The following is a 14,584-nucleotide window of genomic DNA, read 5'->3' on the forward strand; positions in this document are numbered from 1 at the left end:
TTTGTATAATTAATCTCATAACTTTGTGTTTATAAAATCACATTTAATCAAATGAAATTACACAATCTGTATTTAATATATGCTTCATAAAATATAAACTTAACTAATAAGATCTAGAACCTATGGTCAAATAGATTTAAAAGAGTATGCAATGGTAGAGTATTGACTTGCAAGTTACTAGTAGTTCACTACTTGTTTTCTCTATTTCGTAAAAAATCATATGTATATCATGTAATAGTCATTATCATTGTTGTCACAAACTATAATTTATTAATCAACTCAACATTGTATGTGGACAACTAATCTAGATGGATTGTGATTAATATAATTTGAGGTTATTTAGAAAATGTGAATCTAGGCAATTTAGTCTATGACATCATATATGTATTATATCTTATCAATATAGTAATCTCCCTCGTAAGAGTGATTAAAAGCAATGCTAGCTATGTCTTATCAAGGACCAAAACATACTCATAGATATTATTTCTAGGGAGAAATATCAACTTTATGATACTTCAGGATCAACATTAACTAAGCCTCTAAGAGGATGAATAGACACATTAATAGGATAAAAATTTTGTCTTGAATCAATGTTCAACAAAGATTCATGGTCAACTAAAATTCATGGTCGATCGTCAGCAACAAAGTTTTTGATTTTTGAATAATTATTGAAGTGCCTAGCATGAGCTTTAAATAGGCAGTATGGCCGCTGAATGTACATATCAAATCAGCAAACCATTAGCAAAATAAATGGAGCTAATCAACTAACTTACAAAAGATAAATACTCACAAAAGATATATACTACTAAGTTGATAAGCTAGCTAATTAAACGGAGCTAATCAGCCAATTTACTCATGAAATCATTTCTTAATATACATGGCAATTAGAAATAGCATTGCTCATCTGAGACGATATTTCTTCATTAATCCTATGCTTAAAATATTGACATTTCTTCATTAATCCTATGCTTAAAATATTAAATATATATGATGAAAAAATAGCATACTGATAAATTGACACACCTTCGTCTATTTCTCTAAATAACACAATATTTAAAAGGATATGGGCATATGGCTAAGGTAAAATTATTTGATTAGCAATTTAACAATACTAGAAATCTAGAAAACAATTGAACTCGATATAAATTCATAAAATATCACTAAATAAGTATTAGTAGGATCCTAATTCATCCCAATACAAAATCGGTGGTAATTGAAGTATAAATCTATTGAATTGCTTATAACATCATCGACTAACACTTTAAAAAAAAAAAAAATGCCGAGACATTAAATCCTTGAACAATATATCGATTATCATCATAAAGCTTATGTAATGATTTATTATAAAAGTGTATCAATGATAATTATTAATTAAGCATTAATATAATATAGTTGAAATATTCAAGTATTATAATCATGAAATTATATGTACAAAAAAAAAAAACAAGTTATTTAATCAATCACATATATGTACTCGTACAAGATAATTATCATGAAATTCGTCATGATTTGTCAATATCAAATTGGCGCATCAACAAACAAAGTATTAAATGGTTATACGGCTATATTATACCCCAAAATTCATTAATCGCGACAAAAGTGACGTTACGTAAAATATTATCTAGCTAATAAATTTTAATCGTTATAATCATTAAATTTTAGATGATCTAATTAGTTTTATACGAAGTACTCAACTATATGCTCACATGAAATACTATATACTCACATGGATTACAAGAAAATTTGATGAAGGTAAACACCAAGCACCCACATAAACAACAAACGCATAGTTCAAACCGGAAATTAAAAGATAATTATACATAACCATCATTACTAGCATAAGCTCGGTACCATAAAAGATAACGAAGGATAAGAACTCACCAAAAAAGAACAGGTCATCACAATGCATGTCAACTCTATGTAAACGTGTTGGATCAAGGTTATCAATTTCATCCTAATCATGCACTTAAAACAAAATAATCCACTGCCATCATAAGAAGATTGAAAAGGTTGAATTTAATAAATTTATTATATCATGAACAATCAGGTTATCAAACCCATTAATTTACTAATCAATTAATATACGAGAAGATTACAATTCGTCATCGCCAAATAATTTAAACTCTCAATTATGAATAATTTAAGATCGAGACAAAGAAAAAGTTACTTAGATTATACTAGGAAGAAATTATAAGAATACTAACCTTGGAGTATTTCGTTCGATCAGTTTGGCTAGAGCGTGGTGCTGATAACGTGTTATAAAATTAAAGAGAAAGAGGAGAAATTAGGGAGAATAGATCAGTCTCTATTATTCCATAGAGTGGGGATATATATATATATATATACATACAATATAACTAGGGTTTGCTTAGATAACAATAAACCCTAGTTCTAGAACATTCCGAAATGATAAAGGAGGATAATGGATATCCATACAATATTTCATAACAATTTACAATTTTTTTTTTTTTTAAGGAAAGTGAATCACAATTTAATTAATGATTTGATGAATTTAAATAAAGTGTATTTTACAATAAGAAGTAAAAAAAAAAAAAAAAAAATAAAAAGAAAAAGAAAAAGAAAAAGATTTTAGAGGGAAAATATAACACCAGGAAGTGACACATGTTATTTTTGGTATCTATTTTAATATTATGTTATTGATTGTACCGCGTCACTTGTCAACCAAATCTAGTGTTACTCTTACTTTACGACCAAATCTAGTATCATCCTTAAACCTTTCACTTTTTCTAAGTAATACATTTTTGTAGTGAATACGAAGAACAAGCCCTAAAACAAATTAAAGAAAACATACTAAGGGCCTGTTCTCTTCATAATATTTTCAATTCACTTCAGTTCAGTTTTTAATTTCATTCTCTCATAAAATATTTAATTCAACTCAATTCAATCAATCGGAACACACTTTAAAGATAGAACAAACACGAAAAAGAAGACCAAAACATCGCTAAGAAGTCACTAAAAAGCTGTCTTTGAAACTAATCTTGGCCACGCTACTGTACTAATTGGTCTAATTCCTCAAATAAGGCGGCATTCAGATCCCTAAGGATCAAATTGCCTCAAATCCGTAGGGTCCACCAATACATTTTACTAATGAGTCTACTATTTATAATTATATCTCTCTTCTTTTTGACAAAATATCTCTCTTCTTCAATCCCCACTACTATTTCCTTGTCTATTTTAACTTTTTAAGTACTAATTATATCTGACCGACATATTATTTCCAATTTTTTTTAGTTGCAATTTTGAAATATTTTATATTCTTAAATAATACCCCAAATTTGCAACTAAAAAAATCGGAGGTAGTAGTAGTTATCGATACGAAACTTTGACCAATAATATTGTGTTTTATACAAAAAATTAAATAAATTCATGTGAGTACTTGTTAGAAATTTAGAATAGTCTCAATACATAATTTTCATATGTATTACAGTAAATTTCCTTATAATTTATACTTAATGATACATAAAGATATCATTAATCAAATTTTTCGCATTGATAATTATGCCGGTCAAATTGGAACATTTAAATAAAAACAGTTGGACTATTTCAATTATTTAGGCCCTGTTCACTTCACATTAAAAAAAATACTTCCTCCGTTTTTTATAGTTGCAATAGTTTGACTTTACACTATTCATGTGTTTCACTTTGACTAGCTTTGACGATTTATACATAAGTAAAAATATAGTCATGTGGGATCTTGTTAGATTCGTCTCGATTTGTACAATTTTAATATCTAAAATTTATAATTTTTACATATTGATAATCAAATATATTAACGATTCAAAACATGTATCGGCAAACATGAAAAGAGAAGTGTTGCAACTATAAAAAAAATAGAGGAAGTAATATTCAGTAAAATTAATTTCAGTTCAGCACTAGTAGAAAATATCAAAAAGGCACCCCCTAATTTGCCACCGGTTCAGTCCAAACGGTGGCAAAAAATGGCCTAAAAAATTGGTGGGAAGCTGAACATGGATATGAGGCACCGGTTCACTTCAAACCAGTGGCAAAAACATAAAGGCCACCAGTTTGAACCGGTGTCTTTGTGAACCGGCCCTTTTATTTATTAAAAAAAAAAAACGCGGCCCTTTCTCTCTCCCTATTTCTTCTCAGCCCCAACCCTATTTCTTCTTCTAGCCGATTCTCTCTCCTCTCCTCCTCCTTCCTTCTCCTGCTCCCCGATCTCCTCCTTCTCCCTCACCTCCTTCTCCCTCGTGTCCTCCTCCTTTCTTTCATTCGAAGACCACCACTTTCACCACCACGAAGACCACCACATGCAACACCGACTTTTCCACCACCACCAAGACCACCACGAACACATGCATGAGCAAGGTTAGGGTGTAGTACAAAATTATTCGAGGTTTAATAGATTTTAATTGATTTTTTTTTCTGGGATTTGTTTTAATCGGTTTTTTAATTGATCTTTTTTTATGTTAATCCATTTTAATTCGTTTTTTTTTATTATTTTTTTTTTTTATTTTAATTGATGTTTTTTTTATGTTAATCGATTTTATTTTGTTTTTGTTTTTTATTTTCTGGGTTTTTGTTTTAATTGATTTTTTTTTTATTTTAATCGATTTTAATTCGTTTTTTTTTATTTTCTGGGTTTTTTCTTTATTTTACTCGATTTTTTTTTATTTTCTGGATTTTAATTCGTTTTTGTTTTTTTTTCTGGGTTATTTTAATTCGGAGCGTAGTCTATTTTCTTTTTTTAATCGATTTTTATTATTTTCTGGGTGTTTAACTGAATTTTTTTTTTAATTTTCTGGGTGTTTACTGTAATTTCTTTTAATCGATTTTTTTTTTTGTTTTAATTGGTGCAGGTATATTGATGCAAGAATCAAGATGCAAGTATGGGGTTATTTTTGAGTTAGATGTTGTATGGGGTTATTTTTGGTTGTGATGTTGTAATTTTTTTTTTTTTGATTTATATGTTGTAATTGATCTATATTGTAAAATTTTTTTTGATTATATATTGTAGAGATTCGATTACATTTTGTGTTCTTATTTATTTTAGTTTATTTAATTTTTAAGTGAAAAAGTACCCAAAAAAAAAATTAATATTTTGGGCATTTTTGGCACCGGTTAAAATAACCGGTGCCAAAAGCAATGAAATTTTTTTTTGGGGTCATTTTTGGCACCGGTTAACCGGTGCCAATAACCATTTTTGCCACCGGTTTGAACTGGTGGCTTTTCATTCAAGTAATTGGCACCCCCCACATTGGCACTGGTTCAAAACCGGTGGCATTGAGGGGTTTTGAACCGGTGCCAATTTCGTTTTTTCACCTAGTGCAGTAAAATTAATTTCAATTTAGTAAAAATAATTTCAGTTCAGTAATAATAAGTTCAGTTCAGTAAAATAATTTTAGTTCAGTAAAAATCAATAAACTTAAAAAAGAATCATACTCCCTCCGTTTTTTTTTATTTTTTTTTATAATTTGCATCACTTTGGATGACACAAAGTTTTAAGAGAGTAATATAATATTGTGAGTGTGTGAATAAATTATTATACTAAAAATAAGATGGGGACTATGAAAGAGAAAGTATGTGAAATAGGATATATATTTTTATTATTTTAGTGGGGACCATGGAAGAGAGAGAAATGATAAAATAAGGCCTTGTTTGGTTGGATGTAGGAAGTAGAAATTCCCATAAAATCTCAATTTCTATGAAATTGTAATTCCTAGAAATTTCCAGGAGTTGTTTGGTTGGATGTAGGAATTTTTACTTCTCATACGAAGTTCCACTTACCTAAGGGGGACTAGGTAAGTGAATTCCTCCATTTTGTGGAAAGTAGAACTTCCTAGGAAGTTTCAATTCCTACATTATTGGCAACTAAACAAGTATGCATATATTCATTTACTAGGAAATCAAAATTCCCATGAATTTGTTTGTCAATCAAACAAGTCCTAAGTTGAGTGGGTTTAAAGTAAGAGATAGAAATGATAAAATATAGTATAAAGTTACCAAATCTAGAAGTGATGCATTTAAAAAAAAAACACCCATAAAAGGAAAGTGATGCAAATAAAAAAAAAAACAAAGGGAGTAATAGAAAATCAGCAAAATTAATTTCAGTTCAATAAGATTAATTTTAGTTTAGTAAAATAATTTCAATTTAGTAAAAATAAGGTGAATTGAATGGGGCCTAAGGCTACATTAATTCTGTATCTAATTTCAAAGATTGGTACTGATATGTTTCTAATCTAATCCAGATTCCCAACCCATCAAGATAGGCTCTTTCATTTTCACAATGATTTTTTATTTTTATTTTATTTTATTTATTTATTTATTTATTTTTTTTTTTGTTGCAACCATCCTTTTAGTGTTAGTGTTTGTTTATGTTCCATTGCATCTCATCAATTCACTATGGTTGAAGCCAAAGAGGTTGGAGAAGTGCTTGAGAGATCAAGGCTTTCGAGGCAATCCCTACCGTCCGATCTCCGGGGATCTCACCGAGATCAACAAATCATCATTCTCCAAGTCCATTTCATCCCTCTCTCATGATATAATCCCTCATATCATGCCCTTTTTTCAACGAACCATCCAACAATACGGTATGTTTTACGAAATACTTTGTTAAATCGTTTTATTATTATATACACAATATATTTTTTTTAACAATTGCAAATACTTCGTTCTTATTCAATAGAAAAAATGTGAAAGATTTGAAAGAATATTATAGTCGAATACAGGGATATAGGCCAAATACCTAATTAGACATTTACTACTTATACTTTATGTTAAATCATTGCAAATAATATGAAACAGAGATAATTTAATATACTTTGTAGATTTTTGTTAAAGGTCTGATTATCGCAGGGTACCCTCACTTATATTCTATTCCTTGTACTATTATTTTACTTGTTCTATTTGCTTTTTGGACAATTTACAATACTCAATACTCTGTCCGTATTATAAAAATATCTAAATTCTAAAAAAATTGTCAATTTGCATTGGAATCTTGAAGATTAATACGGAGCAATGCCGTCTTAAATACTTTGGAGGCCCTCTCCTACCACAAAATGTTAGCCCTATCAAATATGTAGTTAAATTTCATCGTTACGATAATTTTTTTAGCAAAAGGATCAAAGCTTGATTATTAAAATTTCGTAGAGCACATCTATGATCTCTTTGACTAAAATTGTATACTTGTACTACCTCTATTTTGCTAAGTATTACCCACTTGTATTTTACGCCGCGTGACAATCATTACTTTGACCATTAAATTATTTTATTGTGCATTAGTAAGGAGTAAAAAACTAAAAATTATACAATGTTGATATATTAGAATTTCATAACAATAATAATCTAATAAGATCAAACTTGATTGTGTTTTCTATTTACTGTATATAATTAGACATGGTCAAAATTTTTAAACTTTAACCTAGTGAATAGTACATGGCCTGGGTAGTACTTAGAAAAACGAAGGCAATATATGTCATATACATAGATTTAATCTAACTTAGGTTGTTGTAAATGTAAAATTCTTATTACAAATGTATAATTAATTAAAAAATGTAATTAGTTGAAACTTTGGATATCTAAAAGGTTAATACAAGTTTAATGAGAGATTAGAAGATGAAAAACTATAATTTGTAATAATATAAAACTATAAAAGTTTCATAGAGAATGCAGTAGTAGAGTAGGATTAATGCATGGGAGGAAAAAAAAATTTCGGGCCCTTCATAATTTGAGGCCCGTGTGCAAAGAGTTTGCACATCCTCTTAGACGGCCATGATACGGAGTAATAGAACGGATTGAGTACAATTGACAAGTTTTTTTTTTTTTTTTTTTTTTTTTTTTTTTTTTTTGACACAATTGACAAGTTATTCATTAATATGGAGTAGTACAATTGATCGATAATCACGTTACTCGTATTCATTTACTCTAGTTCAATAACATTGTTTATGTGTTGGTATTTATTTTGCTAAAGAACTAGATTAAGCCTAGTGCCACACACGGTTTTTACAGAATTTTATAACAAATTATAAGATTAATTCAAAATCTACCAAAAAAATAATATTTATATTTTTTAAATGAAATTATTTTAAAAAGTTTATAGATGAAACACCAAAAAAAGGAAAAAGATATAGAATAATATTTTATACAATAAAAGATATAGAAAATATGTGAATATTTTTTTAGGAAGTGAATCAAAATTATATGATTTGGTAAATATTTTGTTTTTAAGGAAGTGAATCACAATTATATGATTTGGTAATTTTTTTTTTTTTTAAGGAAGTTAATCACAATTATATAAAAAAATGTATATTTTCATTTTTTAGGATGTGAATAAAAAAAAAGATAAAAATATTTTGGAGGAAAAAAACAAGGAAGTGACATTTCTCGGTGTCTGTTTTAGTATTATGTTATGGATGATTTGGGAATCTATTCACTTACCATATATGAAGTATTCTCCGTTAGTCAAAAATTAAATAATGGAGAATACTTCTACTCCACATTAATGAATAATTTGTCATTTACCATATACGAAGTATTGTTTATGTGTTGGTCTTTATTTTGCTCACCCCTACCCTAATGAGGGGTCAGGGAAGTATTGATTCCCTAACTCCTTGTTAGGGGTGAGCAAAAATTCTAAACATTGGGAATTGAAGCCAAAACTAGTAAGGAACCAACAGGTACAGAATTGAAATTGGATCCAGTGGTTCCAATTTCGTATTTTCATGTAATTAATTAAGGAACTGGTTACAATCGATTTTAATATAATTCCAATTCTCAATCGAAAATCGGTTAGGTATCTAATTACCCGACATATATTAAAATATATGTTTTTAAACATCAAAAATATGCTGAGTGTATCTATTCAGTAAACCAAATAGTATTATTAAGCCTAACAAAAATAAAATAACTGAATGCATATAAAAACATAAGTATTAAAAATTTAGAGATTAAATAAACCAAAAAGTATTATAATTTGTACTTTATTATTTTTCAAAAAATATATTGTACATTTGATTTGTTCTACATACATTGCAACAATTACTATTTTAGGATGTTTTACAAATATTGCAACACTTTTCTATTTGCACATGTTTTTTTTTTCTTTCTCTTTCCTCATCACATAGGTCGCCGCTATCTTTATTCCTCTCTATCCCTATCATCTTCTTAAGATCTTTGTCCCCTCCCATGTTGCAATATTAGGTAAACGAATGAAGTATATATATAACTGAGTAACCAAAACAGTAATCTGGCGGTTTATTCAAGTCCAATTTCAAAATTTTAGGAAGCAATTAGACCTGTTCCAATTCATTCTACATTTTAAGATCCGGTCCCAACCAATTTCGGTCCAATTTGTAATATTTTGATCGGGTACCAAGTTTGTTCACCCATACCCCTTGTCCTACGGGGTCTTGTCCATTAACTTAGATTGGGTTCACCTATGAAAATGTTAGAATATCTAACTCCATACTTTCATAGGGCCTACTCCTTACTTAAGAACTTGAAAAAAAACAAAGAAATTTTGAATTTTAACACAAAAAAAAACTTTTATTTTAACACCACAAAAAGTTCACAATATTAGATATTATCACCACTTACCAGTTTCCGTCAAAATATCCATTAAGTGGGGTCTATTATGCCACGTGTCGCTATATTATTAGTTTAAAAAAAGAAAAATTAAAAAAAAACACCAAAAACCCTAAAACTAACCCAACCACCCCAGCCCACCGTCGGTAGTGCGCCACCACCAAAGCCCCAACGCTGGCAGCGAGTCACCACCACAACCCTACCTTAACCCCTCTTGTTCCCAGCTTAGCCACCGGAAAATCCTCTTCTCTCCCACGAACTCCCTCAAAATCGGTCGGAGTTTACGAACTTCCTAAAATTCGCCACCAAAAACGACCACTAATGATAGAAATCGGCCGATTTAGGGCTTGGGTGGTCGATTTTGACTTACAGTCGGTCAATTCTGACCGTTAGTGATGTTTTTGGTGGCCGTTTGTGGGGCGTTCGTAAAACGGCTGGCCTTTTTTAGTGGCCGTTTGGGGGAGGTTGCCGGGTTCAGGGTGAGGGGAAAGGAGGGGGAGAAATTTCCGATCATTGGGGTTGGGATAGGGGGTGTCGGAGTGGGGGCAGAGGCGGCCGACGGTGGGGTTGGGGTGGCTGGGGTTAGCTGTTGGGTTTCGTTTTATTTATTTATTTTTTTATATTTTAACCAATTATATGCTAACACGTGGAATAATAGACCCCATTAATAGATTCCGTCTAGAAACCAGTTAAGTGTGGTGGTAGAAGCCAATTTTGTAAACTTTTTGTGGTGTTAAAATAAAAGTTTTTTTTTTTTTTTTTTTTTTTTTTTTTTTTTTTTTTTTTTGTAGTGTTAAAAACCATTTTTTGTGATTTTTTGTGGTGTTAAAATTCAAAATTTAAACAATCTAGACTTTTGCTTTAGAAAATGTCCAAAAGTGTGTCAAAGAAAAAAAAAACATTATTATATAATAAAGTAATTAGGAGTAATACTCAATAAATAGAGGAAGGGTATGTTCACATTTATTGAATTGAGCTGAACTAAACTGAACTGAGCTGAACTGAATAGAGCTGAAATGAAAATTTTATGAGAGAAGGAAATTAGGAACATAATTAAACTAAACTGAAATTAAGCTGAAGTGAATAGGCCCTAAAATGAGATGACTAGTTATATCAATATCGAGTACATCATTTTCCCTTTGGTATCAACCATGTTAGGAAACATACTTATGGATGCTCTTGCAACTAATATTATAGTTGAATACATGGACATGTTTCAATTTCTATATTTCGCGAGATGGTTTGAATAAGGTCCGATTCACTTTACCTTTAAAAAAAAATATATTTAATATAAGGTAAAATGAACGGAGCATATTATTTACTTTAATCACTGAGGCCAATACTTTTAAATAACAATATCGATATTCTTTTGTGAATAGGAAAGGACTCCTTTATGTGGTATGGAAGAAGCCCAAGGCTCAACATTACAAAGCCTGAATTTATAAGGGAGATATTTACCAAGTACGAGGTATTCACCAAGCGACCTCCAGGAAAGAAGACAACTTTTGGGCTAGTGCTGCGAGAGGGTGAAGATTGGGCTAAAGTCAGGAGAATCATCAACCTGCTTTTGAAATGGAAAAGTTGAAGGTAATCTTTTTTTTTTTTTTTTTTTTTTTTTTTTTTTTTTTTTTTTTATACAATACAATACTCTTTCCGTATCATATTACTTCATTTATCTAGACATGGAGTTTTGAGAGGAATAGTAAAAGTATTATTTTGTTATGAAAGTAGGGTTGCTTGAATAATAAAATACTAAAAAAAAAACAAAAAAAAAAAACAAAAGTGAGCAAAATTGGGGAGGAGAGAGAATATGAAAATATATTGTTAAAATTTTCCAAAAAAAGAAATGGAAAAGGTAATAAAATACGGCCATAAAAGGAAAGTGGAGTTAGTAATAAACTACGGATGGAGTATGCATTAGATGTGTATAAAAACTTTAACGCCCCAACTTTTAATCGGCGTCATCGGACTGTACTTAACTCGTCATTCACAGCAGAATTAATTAACCATAGATAAACCATTCTTTACTCATCATACGTAGCGGAATCAATCATATAGATAATCTCATAACCATCTGTGGGCTATGGGCCCATAAATAAACATACTCCTTAATTATCAATACGATTGATTCCGCTGCATATGATGAGTAAAGAGTGGTTTATCTATGATTAATTAATTCCGCTGCAAATGACGAGTTAAGTACGGTCTGGTAACACCGGGGCGTTACTCACAGACAGTGAAACGAACTTAGCCAATATTTTGTGAAAATAAAAATATGTTTTTAAAATAAATAAAAAAATAGAACGGAAGCTAAAAACTAGTTGAATTGGAGAGCAATGCCATAACATTGCTTCATTACATTTTTACATTAAATTGATTAAATGTGGTGTCATGTTCAGAATATGTTGCCAACAATGGAAAAATGTTGCGACACAATGATACGTAAATGGGAAGAAATGGTAGCGACAACTGGATCAGCTGAAGTCGATGTTTATTCTTCTCTTAATGCCTTTTCGGGCGATGTAATTGCTAAAACATCTTTCGGAAGCTCTTATGAAGAAGGTAAAAAACTATTTCAGCTCCAAGAAGAACAAACGATCCTAGCTTTTCAAGTAATGCGATCCATGTCTAACTACATCCCTGGATGGAGGTATGATCAATGTTATTTTTCAATTCAACCGTTTTTTAATAGTTACAACACACACTTTGTTACAGTTATTAAGAAAAGTATGTTTAATTACATGACTCAATACACTTCAAATAGAGTTGAGAGATTGTTAGAACAATAGCTTTTAAATAAGGGTAACATTGTAACTTTATTCATATAAAACGCAATATCAATAAGAAATAAAGTTAAAAGTAACATTCAAATAAGTGGTAATAGACTTTAAATAAGAGTATCTATTGATGGATTAGTAGTTACTTCCTCCGTTTTTATTTAGTTGCAACACAATCCATTGGCACCATTTTAAGGAAGATATTAGACTAGGTACGGATAAATTAATTTACAAAATTTTACCACCTATAAGAAGAAATGAATAAGTTGCTAAGGTATAAATTTCATAGCTTAATTCATTCGTTTACCTAGTTTAATCACCTCCTCGAAAAATGTGATAAAAGATGTGTTGCAAGTATAAAAAAACAGAGAAAGTAGATTTTTCGATATCTTGCATTTTGCACTAACTTGGAGTAAATTGATCTTGATATTTCAGATATCTACCCACTAAGGTTAATCGAAGGAGAAAGAAATTGGCTCATGAAACTAAAGAAATGGTGAAAACTTTGGTGGAAAACAGAAAAAAATTAAAGCAAACAGAAGAGTCAATAAATAAAGTTGACTTGTTAAGTATAATGTTAGAGTCAAATGAAAAAGAGATTGAAGAAAATGGTATTGGGCTTTCAATGGAAGAAGTAATCGATGAATGCATGTTATTTTTGTTAGCTGGAAAAGACACAACTTCATCTTTACTAACATGGGTAATGGTGCTCCTTTCCGAACACCAAGATTGGCAAAGCACAGCTAGAGAGGAGGTTTTGTCGCGCTTTGGGAAAGATAATACTCCGGATTATAATGGCCTCAATAGCCTTACAATAGTAAGTTCGCTTATCCATGATATAATCTTATACGTATCATTATACTAGTTCGTGTGTGTTATGTAAATAGGAACGAATGAAGTATTATGTAAATCGAAACTTGAAGTTTTGGTGTGGTCTAGTTTTATCTATTTGAGCTTTTTGGTGTGGTCTAGTTTTATGTATTTGAGCTTTTTGATTTAACACACATTGCCTTCTTGTTCCACAGGTCAATATGATTATAAATGAAACATTGAGGTTCTATCCACCTGCTTCATCTCTATCTCGAATCATCCATACAGATACAAAATTGAAGAACCTAACTCTACTTAATGGTATGGAGATTAATATGCCAACGATCATGGTGCATCGCGATCAAGATCTTTGGGGTGACGATGCAAATGAATTCAATCCAAATCGATTTTCGAAAGGAGTGTTAAACGCAACTAAAGTTCCAGGGTCTTTTATGCCTTTTGGTGGTGGATCTCGAATGTGTATTGGAAAGAATTATGCATTGATAGAGGCAAAGCTTGCCTTGACAAAGATTCTTCAGCACTTCTCATTTGAGCTCTCCCCATCTTATGTTCATGCACCTATGTGTCTAGCGGCAATAGTACCTCAATTTGGTGCGCCTCTTATCTTGCACCAAATTTAGGTAATTTTTCATGCTCCATTTTGAGATAAGAAATGTTATATACTTTGTATTTTACTAAGTATTTGTATAAATTAGTGTATGATAACTGTATCCTTTATTTAAAACTGTATTAATTTTTACAATGCCCATGTTCTATATTGCACGCACCAAAGTCTGCTGTGTCACGGTATTTACCGTGGCGTGGTAATTTCGAGTTTATACGCGTTTTTAAAACTATGATAACTTTTGGTCCGAAACTCGGAATAAGACATATAATATATCGTAAGAAAGATTATCAAGTCTAATTTCCAACCCAATTGAAATCAGATCAAAATATTTTGTATATTTTATGATATGGCCGTTTTAGTACAAGTGTGTCAGTTTTTGGCCAAGTTTTAGTGTTTTGCTCATATCTTCTTCGTTTTAAATCAAAATTAGGCTTACGATATACGGTTGGAAATATTATTTCAACGCCTATCCAACCAAATAATATTTGGATCAAAATTATAAGTCCGTAAAATCCGTTAGTCACGGTTTTGTGATGTGGACACGAAAAAAGGAAAATAAGTTATGATTTGGGGAAATGGGCTAAGAATCGGGTTGCTTTATGAAATGTATTGGGGTGTGGATTTAAGTACTTCAAAGATTAAATACTCAACCCGACCAATATTGACGGTGAAAGGTTGTTCATCATCGGGTTTGGTTTTGGGGAGACATTTTTAGGTGTCTACAGGTAATTTTTCAGAAACTTCTTATTGCTTTTCATCACATGTCTAACAAACTCTAATACTCTATATCCACATTACATGGTCC

At 30.6% G+C, this 14,584-nt stretch overlaps 1 pseudogene across 1 annotated transcript; it reads left to right on the top strand.

Annotated features, from left to right (window-relative positions):
• The first annotated feature begins 6,268 nt into the window (after window positions 1–6,268).
• Window positions 6,269–13,990, top strand: LOC145577787 (cytochrome P450 CYP72A219-like; annotated as a pseudogene). Its single transcript, XR_014098836.1, has 5 exons — window positions 6,269–6,572; window positions 10,944–11,151; window positions 11,964–12,214; window positions 12,777–13,158; window positions 13,367–13,990. The product of XR_014098836.1 is annotated as a cytochrome P450 CYP72A219-like (transcript).
• The last annotated feature ends 594 nt before the right edge of the window (window positions 13,991–14,584 follow it).

This window comes from Chenopodium album, chromosome 14 (assembly GCF_948465745.1).
Source record: "Chenopodium album chromosome 14, dcCheAlbu1.1, whole genome shotgun sequence".
NCBI classification, from domain to species: domain Eukaryota; kingdom Viridiplantae; phylum Streptophyta; class Magnoliopsida; order Caryophyllales; family Amaranthaceae; genus Chenopodium; species Chenopodium album.